Here is a 16631-nt window from a genome sequence, read left to right on the forward strand (position 1 = left end):
AACAGTTTCATCAACAATATATATTTATCAACATACTGAAAGGAGAATAATTGAACCATCCTCCATATGTATCTATAAGAACAATCAAACTGATCCCCAGGGCAAAAGGCAGCATTTCCAAAAGATACATTCTATATATCAGAAAAATTATAATTCTCCTCACACAGTCTCACTAGATGATCTTGAGGTCCTTTCCAACCCTAATTATTCTATGATTCTATGATTCTATAATGTCTCTAATAAACAGCAAGAATGCTGGATATTTCCAAAGGACAAACTGGTGGCTTTATTCTCAGTTCACAATACTGCCTAAGCAAAAGCAAAAATAAAATAAATGCTAGGCATGCAGGGAAGATGGGAGCAACTCCATTAAAGTCAATAGTTATACATAAAAATACATAAAGCTAGGGAAAGAATAACAAATGTCTTTAGATAATATATGCGAATCACAGTATGAACCCTCAGTAGAGATACATCTCCAAAGAAAAGTTAGTCAGGAGAACCAATTTTTAACTTGCTATTTCAAGCTAAATGGGGAAAGAATAAAAATTTCATAGCATCAGCATCGTCTGAAGAAATCTTTTGTGCCTAAATAGAATGTACAGAACAATTGTAAAGCTCAAAGTATGGAAATCAGCATCACAATTGATTGCATCTACTGCTTTCACTTGTGAACAGAGGTTGTTATTTAGCAGGACTGTCAATTTGGCATCTTCAGTGACCAATGCATTGCTTAAAAAAATTGGTCTTTTTAGCCAAAGATGAAGTACTTGAATTACTTTCAAAAGCTTTAAAAAGGGATATTTTTTCATGGTTTAACAAAGTTTGAAGTATCTCCAATTTTTACCCCTGGACCAACTCAAGTAGTTAGAAAGAGGAATTTGATTTCTTTTGTCCAAACTTTATAACAACCTTCCTTTAAAGAAGATACAGAGATAATATAAACTCGTAAACAATTAGGATTACTGTCCTGGTCTGCAGTGCTGATCTGAACTGCAAGCATGTTGATAAAAGAGACATCAGTGATGCTTCTAAAACAGGTCTTTTGACTTACCCTTCCACTTTCCTAGGAATACCTAAGAAGCGCATGGAGTTTATTCAACAGAGAATCACTGTGAACAGCTGGTCAGGAAAGGATCTACAAGGACACGGCAAAGAGGGAGATTGAGTTGCAAACTTCTTCAATAAATGCTGCACTTGAGTCTTCGTAAAATGCCTTTTGAGTCTTATCCACATCTTTGTTTAAAGAGGTACAATATTCTAGCTTCGCAATTTTGTGTTCTTGAGAAAAAAACCCAACCCAATTAAAATGAAAGAACCAAAGGTGGGTAGATTAGAAAGGTTCTGGCACATCTTGACATGTTTCCACCTGACAAGAGGTAGTTCTCAAACAGCTCTTGCCAACTCAGCATCTTTTCAATCTTATACCCTCATCTTGGCAGAGAGTGGGACTTTTCTAACTAGGCAGGCATCTCCAACACAGTTATGAGATGTCTAGCTAGCTAAGATCTCTTCATAGTCAGTAAGAGGAAACCTAAACTTTGAGTTCACAATACTTAGCCCTCTAAAGTATCTCTAAAAGAAGTAATGAGACTATTTATCTCCTTAAGAAAACTTATTTTCTTCTTCGCCCAAAGAGTGAGCCTAAGGAGAGAATGATTTCAGGGAAGATGGGTCTCACCCAGAGTGGCTTGTAGAGGCATACCTTCGTAAACATATGGAGACTGTCCTTTCTGTCCCATTTTCTTGCCAAAGACAGTGGATAGCATTGATGAAAATTGCTCTAACATGACTATGTGTGATTCTTGGATGAGTTTGTTCATGTGGCTGTAGCAGTGGTCTGTTTCTCCGAGAAAGGAGGGAAGAACATTCATACTGATGATTTCCACTGCTCTTCCATGACGTACTTGGGTTTCTGTGCTAGGACATACTTGTGAGAAGCATATTCTTCACCAGTATTAGTGAAGAGCTTTAAACATTAGGGAGAAGATGAACATTTTTACCACCATGAAAGAATCCCGACATACTACAACGGATAAATATAACAATAACATAAATTCTTTTTTTAGTTACCAAAGATTTTCAATCTCCAAATTCTAATATGTCTCTTCAAGAAAATAAGAGCTATACAAAACATGTTTTAACATAACTATTTCCTGGTTTTGCTCCAGAAACATGATTTGACCTAATAACTGGACATCTCTCTTTTTTGTAGTTGTTTCCAATGTCTTTCCCTTGATTATTAGTAACTGCATTTATATGCTCTTCACTCTTTGTCAAGCAGCACCACTGAGATGCTAAAAATGTCAGACCCCATAAAACCAAAGACTTAGAGCAATAAAAAAATCATTTTGCTGGAGAAAAGCTAATTTAGCAAACTAACTGTGTTCTCTTTGTCTCTTCTCTCCAGTTTCCAAGTGTACTAGCCCTGGTTTCTTCTCTCCTCTCTATCTACCTGCTCTACCTTCTCCCTTTGCCAAATAAGTTAGATTGAATTGACCAATAAAAGGGATGTTCTCCACTGGGAAATCACTGCTGCAGTGCATCAGTTCTACCAGATTACCCCATGCAAAGTTTGTAGAAGTGCAACGAAAGGAACTGTCAGTTCTGAAATGCCTTTGAATGATACTGTACAAGTCATAACCCATTTCTGTCCTTCAGTTTTCCACCTAAAATTGAGTTATTAATACTCAATATTTAATAAAGTAATTTGAAGTCTACAGTCATCATTGACCTCTCAGAGTTTCAAATTTATTGTGGTCCCACTCTTAATTCTAAGTTTGTTGGCAGAGTAGGAGACAGTTAAGCAGGTTTGGTTGCATGCTGACTTACAGTTGTATTATTCTTAGCCTCCAAGATCCAGGAAACTCAAGGAATGGTGAATCCAATCAGTTTAACTTTAACAAATACATTCAAGCTTTATGGCACTGCAGATACTCATCAAATAGTTGCTTTTAAGCAAGATTTTCTTGAAGTAATACATATAACAATCAACAAAATGCCATCTCTTGCTGCATATTTTACACAACTTTCACCTAGAAGTTGAAAATATTGAATAGATTCATAATGAACTTCATTGTCCCCAGCTGCCCATGAGTTTTACATCCTTTCACACCTAATCCTCATCATCCGCACATTCAGGATTAGACATGATCCCTGGTGGACCTTGCAGCGTACGAGCAGCCACTCGGTGGTTCTGACAAATGCCTCTCATGAGTGAAACCACACCCCATGCACCAACAATTACTTCATAGTGTTAGAGACTCAGTTGAGTCAGAGAAATACATCAATATTACTTTGCAATTATTCAGTACCTGGGAGAACACTACTTCTAAATTACTCCTAAATTGTTAGCATATAGATATTACATGTTTTCAGGCATTTTATATATTTAGAACTACATTTTAGTGTCTGTTTATTACTGCGTTAACACAAGGACTGCCTTTTTTTTAAAACTAGGTTTAGGATTTAAAACAGACATTTGTTCAAAACAATCTGAGTACAAAGAGTACAGAAATACCTTTAAAAGGTCAATTCTAAAACGATCATTATGGTTTTGGCCTTTTACTTTTCTTTGCAATTATTTGATATCTTAGTCCTAGAGTTATTTGCACAGAAAAATACACAATGTATTCAGACAACTCTAAAGACAGCAGCCACCGTATAAATCACCTTTCACATCACTCAAAGATACTTCTACAGCTTTCATTAATATTGCAAAGTTTGCAGCAATATTCTTGGCTACAGTGCCTCGGAAGTCATTATTATCTCTGGCTGCAAAATCAAACAAGAAGCTGACATATCAGCTAGCTCATTAAATGATGTCTCCTTTGTTGTTTTGGGGTTTTCTTTAAATTATTTTTCTAAGGAAATAGTTCTATAGTTCTTTTTCATGCGAAGGTTAAAGCCTGAAGGATGCAAGCCAGAATTACTGCTCATTTCATCTATATGACAGTCTGTCCTGGGTCCAACAGTCCAATTATGGACTTTTATACGTAGAAATTTAAGAAACAGAAACCTAGGGTTACCAAATTAGTGTGTTTGTTTTTCTTATTGAACATGTATAATTCAACTGAAGAAGCACAGGAAGTAATGGTGAAACTGTTCCAAACCAAGTGACATGAATTTAGATTATCAGCACAGTGTCACTGTACCTGACTATGACAGCATCCTTTTAAATCTACAGGATCAGTAGATCCCATATCCCAGATACTTTGGGGTGCCAGAATGGTCTTACTTGCTGGTCTGCACACAGGACCAAATTCGTTCCAATGGTCACAGAATTATAGAATGGTTTGGGTTAGAAAGGACCTTAACAGCATCCAGTTTCACCCCCCTGACACAGGCAGGGATACCTTCCACTAGACCAGGTTGCTCCAAGCCCTGTCCCACCTGGCCTTGAACACTGCCAGGGATGGGGCAGCCACAGCTTCTGTGGACACCCTGTGCCACCACCTCGCCACCCTCATAGTAAAAAATTTCTTCTTTATATCCAACCTAAATCTCCCCTCTCACATGAAGCCAGAGTAGAAAGCACTTGAAGCTAGTCCACAGTTAATGCACAACTATTTTCAGTCCTCAGATCCACTATCAGCACTTGCATCTGAGGATTGCAGAGACTCCTGCATCCTACTGTTTAGATAAATCTTTAAAGTCTTCTGGGTTGAATATTCTATTCTATTCTATTCTGGGTGAATATTCTCTTCTATTCTATGACTCTGTTGTCTCTTTTATTACCACTTCAATAGAGTCCGAGGTGCACCTGACTAGGGAGGTAAAACAAAGGCTGTGTCTTAAGAACAAGTTACTGTTTAAATAAGAAATAAAATAATGATAAAGCACTGGAGATGGTCTCCACCATGACGTAAAACTGGCAATATTTATAATTTAATGTAAGAACTCTCTTCTTCTTCAATACTGATTTTGTCCTACTGTATTTTCCTTGTTATTTGCAAAATAATGAATAATTTTAAATAAGAAAGAAAAGAAGGTTGTAATTTCTGCCCTGGAAAAACACCTCTATTCACTCAAGAGCAATGAGCATGGTTCTCATCCATTGAAGCAGAAGAATAATAGGCATTAATGATGGCACTTTTGCTAATTTCATAACCCATTCTCCCAGGTGAGTGAAACAGGTTTTATTCAGTAATCCTCAATGAATCCACATGTGAACACCACAAAGTAGCATCAATGCAACAGTATCACACGGCATATCTAAACCGTGCAAATACATATATATTCTAGCTAGCTGCAGCAGATAATAGATTAGCTATATTTGCACTCCTCAGTAGCAATTGTTTTTTAACACAAAAAAAAGCTTTTAGAAAGAATATTTCCTAAGAGTCAGTGAAACCATACAGCTTGGGGAAATGTGCAATGCAAAGTCTGCAATAATATATCCTATAATTCTGCTTTACTGCCTTCACTGATTTTTTCCATGGATTTCCTCATCCCTAATTTTAGAAAACAATTGCCTCACTCATCAGTTTCTTGAACATAAAAGTCGTTCCTAGGATTGTGAAATACGGATGTCAACCCTCCCGCCATGTACTAGGCAGAGTTATTCTCTCTTAAAAGTAACTATTAAATAGCAATGAGCATTGCATGAAATTCCTTGTTCACAGATCTGAAATTTAATAGGAGTTGATGTAACAAAATGGGAGTTTTATTATTCTTTGACCTACACAGAATAGGTCAATTTAGGATCTCGTCCAATGTCAATGTGCATTTCTTCAACATACGTAGTACAACATTCAAGTTAAGATACCTGAAACTGTACTGCACCACTCACATCCCAGCTGAGCAAAACTTTCTTTCAGCTCCAGTCCTGGATTTCTGTAAGTCAGGTTAGAAACTTGTTCATGAAATGTATCTGTAATCAGGAAGACAGTGCCACTGTCTTCATACAAGTATTGGTCTGTTGAACTCCAAGGAAGGGTTCTTGAGACATCAAGAAGTAATATGTTGGCATAACTCTTTCTTCAGTAACTTCCCAAGAACATTAGGAAAACAGGGAAGAGGAAGGAACCTGGAAATAGGATCAGAAAGGAGAAAAGGACAATCTGATGGCTAAAGCAAGAGGGACCAGAGAGGCTGGCTAAAACAGGTGGAAATTGGCAGCTCCTATGAAGTGAATGAGAGAGGATTTCTGCTGGGATGTCAGCATATGACAGCGCAATTAAATATTTCCCATAATGAGTAGTCACAAGGGAGTGTCCATATATAAAACTCATATTTCCTTCTGATTACTTGGCCATCCAACCCTAACAGTGCTTTTTTAACAACAGGATGTGTGCATGTGTGTATTAAATGTAATTATACACACACACACTTCACACCACGTGCCAGTTTTCATGTGGTGATATTAACACTCTTTAAAAATTAATTAAGCCTAACAAGACATTCATAATTAGACTGCTAAGGTTTATTACTTCTGGTTTGCTATTGGGAAAGAGACTCAGTGAGATCAAGTGCCTCATCTAAGTAAGTAAATCTCTAAATTACGGTGGGAACACAGTCCAAGGGCCCTGGCCCTGATTCCCAAACAAATGACTATTTAAACTTTCAAGGCTCTGTCCTTGTCTGTGTTTAGCTTTGAAGGTGTCCTTTACCAGATGAAAAAGTGTTTCTACAACTGGATATTAACAGTAATAGTTGTGAATCTTTTCCTTAAAACAAATCAACCCAATGCCTTTCTGAACTTCTCATGCTCTCAATTCTGTGTGTTTGCTTTCAGATGACTTTCAGCAACATGCAGTCCATTTATGTTCATCTCTGTGAGATGTGGGTACAGTGCCTTTACGAAGCCACTGCTCTAAATTAATTGAAATGTTTTTGCAGATTGACAAATAGATAGATAAATTACAGTTTCTTCCATCCAGCTGTCTGATCAATTTAGACAGGAGCACATACAGGTATTGAGGCATCATCTGGTTATTTTTTAACCTTCAAATATACAGGACTTGTTAAAAACCAATGAAATTTTAGGAAACATTTCTTCTTGTAGATCACAAATAAACACTAGTTAAAGTTCTGAAACACAACCTTGAGGTGATCATCATTTTCACAAGCTATTTCTAACAACCACAGATTAGAACGTGGAGAGAAACATGGGTATTTTTAACAAAAGCTGTAGGTAATGCCAGTTGCAAAAGCATGGAAGAACTGAAAGATCATTAGTCTAATCCAAAGTGGTTGTTTCTATATTCGTAATGAAAAGAAGCCATATAACAACCTAAAGTCAAACACATTAGTAAAAGTAATGACCTACTGTCCCCTCAAATCATAAATTTTCTTACTCTCTTCTTAATTGTAAAATCACTGAACAACTGTGATTTCACATCACCTGCATTAAGTTCCTTATAAAATTTCCACATGTGGGTGATCTCTAACCAGTCCTCGTGATGGAGACTGTCAAAGAACATGTTAACTTACCTTTGCATACTATTCAAAAACTTGATGGAAAACCAGACAGTTGTCTTTTTAGGCTTGAAATCCCTCATTATTGATCCATGGAACATTAGCGTATTTTATGGCTTGTTTGTTCCGTAAAAATAGCAACCAGATTGTGTGAAAGTGCCATTTTTTTTAAAAGAAACAACAAATCACAAAACAAAACAAGACAAGCCTCAGTGAGCAATTAGGCTCTGCTGATGCTCTTGGGAAAAGGTCAAGACTGTCAACTTTCACTCTGGAAAACCAAAGAAAGTAATGCCTCAACAGCCCCATAACACTGCTCTTGGCCAGTCCGGGGCACCAAGAAATCTCTACAAAGGATACAGAAAAGTCCTCTGTTTTGGGGGGAATCTGCTTTGCTATCTTTAAGCTGCAATTCGACGAAGTTGTTCTGCTTTTCTCTCCCTCACCTATACAATCTTCACAGTGCATAAACCTTTCCTGGCCCTTCATGTTGCTTTTTTAGATTCCCCTGCTTTCTGGCAGGTGGGTGACAGCTCAGTGACTCACCTGTATCAGTATTTCTTGCACAGAGACCCAATATGATAAAACATAGAACCAATGCTTGTATCAATCACTCCAGAAAGAGAAACCTGAATTTGTACACCAAACAGATACATCAGCAAACATTTTGGGTTTTATCATTTAGTATAACTAGTGCTGTTCTTTCCTGCTGCCAAAGCTGTAGGCACTCCATAACTACTCTGTTGCTCTCTTCTTGACAATATATTTTCCACTGTGACTTACTGCTCTCCTGCAAGTGCTCTCAAAACAGCCTGGCTGGAGATGCAAACACAGAGGAACTTCAGAACAACCTCCACCAGCAGCACTGGGAAACAGAGTAATTTTGACAAAGTGCAAGTACAGCATCACCTTGTCAAACACAACAGATAATGAGCTTGGAATCAGCCTCCAAGCTACTTGAACTAAAAGAGATGAAAGCTGGCCAAGCACTGGTTAGTTATTGCAAAGCGTTCAAAATCTGTCAGTCACACAGAAACCTTTTGACAGATGACACCTTTTTCCACTCCTAAAAACGAGAGATACAAGGAAAATATCATGAAAGAAAGATTTTGTTTACTCAGCTCTCCCAACATGTGAGATAAAAAGGAGTGCCTGGAAGTCCTCCAGTTTCTCCCCTGATCTACAGAGTCCTCCAGAAAGGCTCCAAAATTATCTGCAGACATCAAGACTTATGAACTATTTGCTCCCTAGATGCATGCATGATTTCCAGCCCCAGAAGAGGGAAGCAGGATAACTGGCTGGCAAAAACATGAGAATAGACAATTACTGAATGCTGAAGCTATCAAATTTGGCCGGGAAGAAAGTAAACTTTTAAAATAAAATAATTAAACATTCGAAAAGTCTGCTAATGGTTATGCTCGATTCCTCATAATGGGCCACTTCAAAACGAAGAAAGGATTTATTCCTGGAAGATATCCTCTGCTATGAATAGTGTGCTGGGCTGACTTTGGAAGAATGGTGTCCCCCAAAACCGCTCTATCACCCTCCTCCTCAGCTGAACAGGGGAGAAAACAGGCCCATGGGTCAAGATAAGGACAGTGAGATATTACTCACCAGTTACCACCATGGGCAAAAAAGACCCCACTTGGGGAAATTAATTACCACTCAAATCAGAGCAGGATAATGAGAAATAAACCCAGATCCTCAGAGTTGTTTCTCTCACAGACCCCCACTCCTCTCTTGAGCTTAAGTTGCTCCTGTGCAATAACTTTTCCCTTTCTGAAATACATTATGCCAGAGGCAGGTATGTCTTGGAACTGGCTAGCATTAGCTCTATTGGACATGAGGGAAGCTTCTAGCAGCTTCTCACAGAAGCCACCCCTGTAGTCCCCCCACTCCTAAAACCTTGCTATGCAAACCCAGTATAAATAGGAATTTAATGAGGGAAATTCTTTGCTCCGTGTTATGCAGAGGTCAAAACAGATGATCAAAACGATCCTTCCTTGATTCACCAGCTGTAAATCTATGCCTGTCTTTTACTAGGAATTTATTTATGTACTTCTGAAGGAGGATGAGAACGAAAGATACTTCATTAAGGTAGAATGAATTAAAATCTTGGGAAATTGTAGTCATGCTTCAACTGCAGTCTATAGCAATGACAGCAAAGCATCTTCTTTTGTTGTTGTTTTTAGACAATACATTGTGCTAAGGCTATCATGTGTTTACTATTATTCATTTCCAAGCAAACTGGAAGTAGCCTAAATCTGGAAAACTCATTTCAACCTCTTCATAAATCCTTAACTACTGAAATAGTGAAGGGTAAAGTGATCTTTAAGTTCACGTGATATTTAATGGCATACTAAGCGGCACATTTATAAGGCATACAGAAACATACAAAAATACTGGAACCTAATTATAGACTTAATATATGGTGGCTGATCTGATAATTATAAGTTGTACAATATCTGACTGTTGTCCACTGAATTTGTGCACGAGATGATGTGGACTCCACGCTTCTGCTGCATGCACACTCCCAACACACACAAAAATACATTTCTTTTAGAAGTTACATGTGAATCTTTTTTCTTAATAATGTGGTGCTGGTACTGTCTTGAAGCTTTTTTTCCACCTATGTCACCTGGGGTACTATTGCTTGTTGGGTTGTTATCATCTGTGCAGTTCTCAGTGCTAATTTCTAGTACCTTATGCTTAGCCCCCTAGAATAGTTTTCATAGATTTACAGATTTTCATAGATTTCTAGTCTCATTGTGAAAAAGCAGGACCCAACCATATCTTTGTTCTCTGCTTGCTAAGAAGCTTAGTTCTGGGCAATAGTCTGAGTATTGATATATTTTTTTTTTCCCATACTTGAAACAAAAAGTTGTCAGAGCTTAAGATTTACAAAGAATGTGCATGACATTCTTCTCAGCTATCTCTCCCCACACACATACTTCTATTCTCCTTCTTTATTATTTTTAATAACTTAGCCACCTAATTAACCATCAACATTTCTCTTGCATATCCACCCTCTTTTCCTCCTCTCTGCCTTTACTTTAGTAATTCCTTTTCATCCAGCCAGCAAATGTTTGCATGTGCAGAGACCGAACTTCTTATTTATCAAGAACATGGACAGAATGAGATAAAAAGGTAAGAGAAGGAGAAAAAGAAAACCCTTACACTTAGAAAATAAATAGAAATATAATATTTTTAGGCTGAATAATGAAGCTTACACCAAGACCAAAAGCACTGTAATGGAACCGGAGATCCTCCTTTAGAAGAATTAATGTTGGAAACTAAACCCTTGAATTTCCCAACCAAATAAACAAATAAAAGACCCTACAAGATTGAACTTTTGATTGTGGACCAAAATAGATTAGGAAAACATAATGCAGAGGAAGGATTTAAATGCTGTCAGATCTTCAACCCATCATTTCAAGATCTAGGGCTTTGATACACCCTGTCTGAAAATTCAACTTACATTGGCATATCCTTCTTTCTCTCCCAGTTTATAGCCATGAATCACCTGTTCTGCTGCTCCTGGGTGCAAGATGCTGTTAACAATGTGACATTCCTCCCACTGTGCACTAACAAGATTCCAGCTTTTTCTCCTACTGATTGCAAGAGGGGCATAAGGATCTCTCTGAAAACATATTTATTATGGTATCACAATGCATGGCTACATTTCTGCCTTGGTGGCTAGCAGTACCTATCTACCAATAAAAATCAATAAGGAATTCTGGGTACAGAGCATGAAAATTTGGGGTGGACAACTTATATCCCCTAAAATGCTCACTAAAATGTGAGTGCTCCATCCCTGGAAGTGTTCAAGGCCAGGTTGGACGAAGCCTTGGGTGGGATGGTTTAGTGTGAGGTGTCCCTGCCCATGGCGGGGGGGTTGGAACTAGATGATCTTGAGGTCCTTTCCAACCCTAACTATTCTATGATTCCATGATTCTAAAATACAGAACTGTCTCCTAGTGGATTCATATTTATTGAACATTAAGTGCCCATGTTGAAAAGGATAACAACATAGTTTTATCCTAAAGCACTTATAATCTGAAAGACATGAGACATGAACACATACAGTGCGATGGGAAATGACGACACTAAATGTGTGATCAAATTATAATTGCAAATTCAAATGGTAAATTAAATTATATTGATGCCAACTGGTGTCCATGCTGTCTATCATAAACCTGGTGTCCTGAACAAAAGACCCGATCAAGACAAGACTGGACGGGGCTTTATGCAACCTGGTCTAGTGGAAAGTGTCCCTGCCTGTGGCAGGGGATTGGAACTGGATGAGCTTTAAGGTCCCTTCCGACTCAGACCACTTTGATTCTATGATCCACTAAGTAATTTCAGCATATTTAATTCTTATTCACTTAGCTGCTTCCACCTGCTGGAGTTTTTAAATAACTTCATGGATATATGTCCCAATTCCTTCATTATGTGTTAAATAAATTCACATCAAACCTTTGCCTTGGTTTCCCTAGTATACCTGTCAGCAGCAACAACCGCTCATTTCCACTGCACAGCTATGTTCACCCTCCAATTATCACTAATGACCACCTTGCTTTATAAAAGATCAAGAGTGGTGAAGATACACGAAATACATACACGTGAAGGTGTAAAAAAGCTGGCTGAGAGGTACTGAAAAACAGATGGAAGAAGAAAAGCTTGACAGTTTGGTTTTGCTGTCTTGGGGGGGGGAGGGAAGTGAAGACAATCATGAGATTACTGAAATTACCTTGTTAATAAAAAGAAAGGGAAATACGCATGTGAACCAGTAAGTTAACAGTGGCTGGTTTTACCTTTTTATATCTCAAAATAATTCAACATTTGGGTGTCATTTGCTTGTGAATTTTTATTTCTTTTCCAGTTTCCCCCCTTAAGCTCTAGTTAAAAGAGAGACTAAAACCAACCCTCATTCACTGATAAATATATGGAAACTTTATTAGTCACCAAAATAAGTGTGCCATATATAGATACTAAATTAAACACTAAAGCATAAAATAGAGCTAAATATCATCCTGATTTACTTTCCCCTTCACACTTCCTATATACATACATACTTCTTTTGGAGGGGAGTTATGTTTCTGAATTCTAATTCCCATCCAAACAAACACGGCTGTTTTTTTTTCCCATGTAAAGCTCTGTGCTACAGCAAATGTTACACTCAGATCTATCATCCTGTGAGCTGATTCAGCAAGCATCACGCCATTTCAGACAACAACATCATGACCTAGGAGAGAAGTCTGTCTAAAAGGAAATATCACAGTATAGAGGGCTTCAGCTGAAGGAAACCAGTACACCATTCACACCCCTTTATACTAACAGACCATCTGTAAGGAACATTTGTCATTTCTGGAGGCAGCTTCCCAAGCATGGAAGCCACAGCCATCACACTGCAGACACCACGCTAATACTACAGCTTCAGATTTTGACATTAATGGTTTTTCCTTAATATATGACAGAGAAAATGCCTCATTTCTTCCCATCTCTCAAAGAGATTTTAACTTTCTTTACTCAGCCATGACAATGCCACCACATATGACCCCATTCTCACAGTTTTGAAGGGAATTGGAAATATTTCCACAGAGTACAGAAAGCAAAAGTTTATAGTTTGCAAGGAAAAGAAACCTCCAACTAATAAGAAAAACACTATTATTTATTTTCATGGGTAGGAAACTGAGGATCAGACAGGACTTTAGCAAAATCATGAAACTGAACATAAAACAGGGCAAGCAGTAAGTTCAATTGTTGTTTCAAGTTACAGAATCATTGAATGGTTTCTGTTGGAAGGGACTTTAAAGCTCATCCAACTCCAACCCCCATCAGACAGAGACGCCTGCCACTAGGGCAGGTTGCTCAAAGCCCCATCCAACCTGGCCATGGACACTACCAGGGATGGAGCAGCCACAGCTTCCCTGGGCACCCTGTGCCAGCACCTCAGCACCCTCACAGGGAAGAATTTTTTCCTAATATCTAATACCTCAATCTCCCCTCTGTCAGGTTAAAGCCATTCCCCCTTGTCCTGTCCCCATAGGCCTTTGTCAAAAGCCCCTATCCAGCTTTCTTGTCTGGGTTTAGGTACTAGAAGATATAGCAAGTTCTACACAAATGTCACCAACCATTATCTCTCACTGTTGCAGGCACATAACAGCTTCTTATTCTACAGAGTGCTGACAATAACCACCAATAAGAAGATATTAGGATATAATGCATGTTGGACATTGTAACCCATCCCCTTCCCAACATTACAGCTGGCTGGCAAGACTTCAAGAGACACCATACCTGCTGGGCCAGGTACACTGGGATTTGCCATCCTATGCTGTCAGTAGGCACAAACTGAAAGCAAATTAAAAGCTGATACCAGCATGAGATCAGAATCCCTGTAATTACTGATTACAGGAGAGGGCCCTGCCTTGGCACGCACTCCTCCTACTCAATCCGTGGTGATCCCTTTCCTCTTCAAGAGCCATAGCCACGGGGTGCAGCAAGAAGACCTTCAGATTACAGAATTTGGAAGAAGAGAACTACCTACTGCATAAGGAACACAGTTTGCTTCTTTTCTTTCATTTACACCCATTAAAACACAGATATTATTTACCTATGGTCTATCATCTCACAAGTAGAAAGAAATGTGCTTTAGTACATAAGTGCTATAGCTACAGCTCTTTCTCACAGTCCTTGTTGTGGCTTTATTTAGTTAAGAAATTTGCATGAAACTTTAAGAGGATGCATTATACACATGTACAGACACTTAAATAGCTTTTTCTCTTTTATAAGCCGTTCCTGCTGTTGTTTAGTGAAATGATGGCATCTATCACAAAAGCAGCAATAGGCTGTTACAACTTTACTAAGAGCAAAAGTGTGAATAAATGATCCTGAATATAGAAAACAGTAGCAAAGATTCTTTAATTGCTGTTTGCACTGTGGCATGTGCTCCAAGCTACACCAAAAACAAAGGGCAGATCCCTACCAGGTATTCATTAAGCCAATTTTCTTGCACACGATAAGCTATTAAGGTAATAATGAAGACCCTGTGAAAGCAATTTAAGACAACAGAAAAGATGCATACCACAGCCAAGCCCTTTACTATAGTGCATTAAACTTGTTTTCTACTTCATGGGGTACCCACAATATTAAGTTTCTCTTCCAAAATGCAGTTTAGAACAAGCCAGAGGTTCTATCCTGACTTCAGTCTCTCTCCATACTAAGATAGACAGAAAAGGAAGAGCATGTGCTGCAGCACACTTTCTGCTTACAGAACAAATTGCTGGAAACTTCAGCAAGAAAATAGATTCTCCCAGCATTCAGTTAACCTCTTGGGCAAAACAGTATATTCTAAAAATAGCTCCATGAATTGGTAGACAAGAAGCAGGCAGTAATATTTAGTGTTGCCTTTGAAATACTCAAAAAATACTTTATTGGGCCAACATAGCTTTTGGCACCAACTCCCTGCAGTACTCAGTAAATCAGAAATTAAAAGACGAGACAAGGCTGCAATTAATTTACTTTAGCACCATAGATGGGCTTCAGCCCTTTACATACAGAATGAACCTCAATTTCTTTCCATTCACGCATATAACTGTGTCCCATTTTTGTTACACAGACTGTGGGAAGGGTTTCGTTGGTGGGTGCCTTTGTCCTTTTCTCTTCACGTTTCTCTTGGCTCCCAGAGAGACAGAGGTCATTATGAGAGACATCAATAAGGTGGTTTTTTTTTTTTTCCCCCAAAAGAACCACTTTATTGCATAAAAAAGATAATGCAGCTTTTATTTATAAGCCTCAATATGTGGTGGTGTGAGACACAGTCAGAGGCTAAACATTTAACATATCTTGCAGTATGTGAAGTAGCCAAGCTAAAATCAACAGGTTTCAGGTACTATTTTAGAAGCACACACTTCTGCATGGTTAAAGCCATTCCCCCTTGGCCTGTCCCTACAGGCCATTGTCCAAAGCCCCTCTCCAGGTTTCCTGTAGCCCCTTCAGGTACTGGAGCTGCTCTAAGGTCTCCCCTTAAGAAGCCTTCTCTTCTCCACCCAGTGTTATCAGACTGTCTCTGTAGCAGAGCTGCTCCAACCTTTTGAGCATTTCATGCCCTCCTGTGGACTTGCTTCAAGAGGTCCATGTCTTTCCTGCAGTGAGGACTCCAGATCTGATGGATGCAGTGCTCCAGGTAGAGGAATTACAACACCCAGAGGTGTCATCATTTCATGTCATTTGGTCTGATAGCATGCCTGGTGCAATTGCACCAAGGACAGCGTGACTCCCCACAAACACATATCTCGCCTCATGTAAGGGTTACAGATATGACCATAGTTTCACCTCCTTGCTTGCTGACTCTCTAACATCATTTTTTGTTTGTTTTTAACAGGAGAAGCCACTGCAAAATCCAGGTATCTGGAGTAGATCAGGGAGACATTCACATGCAAAGCCAATCCATTCCAAACCCACTACAATATGGGATTGAAGCCCTAGATTTTTTTTTACACTGCCTGGATGAATCCACATTTCAGCAGTGGCTCCTCCTGCACTTCATTTTCTGATAGCAAGAACAATTTAACCTTTGCTAATAGGTGACTGATAACTGATACTGCAGCTTTCAGGGCTGCTCTAAGTTTCTTCCTCAAAGGCAAAATCCTCAATATAATTGTATCAATACATTACACCACTCCAGGGGATCTACCCTACTTTCAAAGCCAGGTAATTGCAAAATATCCTTTCCCTTTCTCTTTTGTTTTAAAATCAAGTAATTTTAAAAGAAAATCAGTATTGTTCAAAAGTTACCTATGAGAATCAGGGGAATGATTAACCAGTCAATGTTAACGATGAGTAAAGAGAGAGTTTCTGTGTGACCAGATATCAGTAATCAGTAATTTTCACTGACTTCATCAAATCATGCATTTTTATCATTTATGTAGTTCAAACTCAACATCTGACGCATGGCTGCCTTTGATTCAGAGTGACAAGAAAAAGTTTACTGTTAAAGATTAATCATGTTCTTCTGTTCCCACTCTCCTTCTGGTCTTAGATTTAGGAAGATGCACTCAACTGTAGATTTATTTTCACATTATGAAAAAAATCTGGTTTAGATTCCATTTATTTGTAATTTAGTTTTCCACATTTCTTACTCCAGAGACATAAGCATATATTCTGCATGTAATAAACATTTGTTTCATTCATTATTTTTCTGCTTGACTAAT

The 16631-nt window shown here is 38.5% G+C and overlaps 1 protein-coding gene across 8 annotated transcripts in view; it reads right to left on the bottom strand.

The window, feature by feature from the left end:
* CTNNA2 (catenin alpha 2) overlaps positions 1–16631 on the bottom strand; it is a 510177-nt gene that overhangs the window by 256763 nt on the left and 236783 nt on the right. The window lies entirely within an intron of this gene.

Source organism: Lathamus discolor, chromosome 1, assembly GCF_037157495.1.
Source record: "Lathamus discolor isolate bLatDis1 chromosome 1, bLatDis1.hap1, whole genome shotgun sequence".
Taxonomy (NCBI): Eukaryota; Metazoa; Chordata; class Aves; order Psittaciformes; family Psittacidae; genus Lathamus; species Lathamus discolor.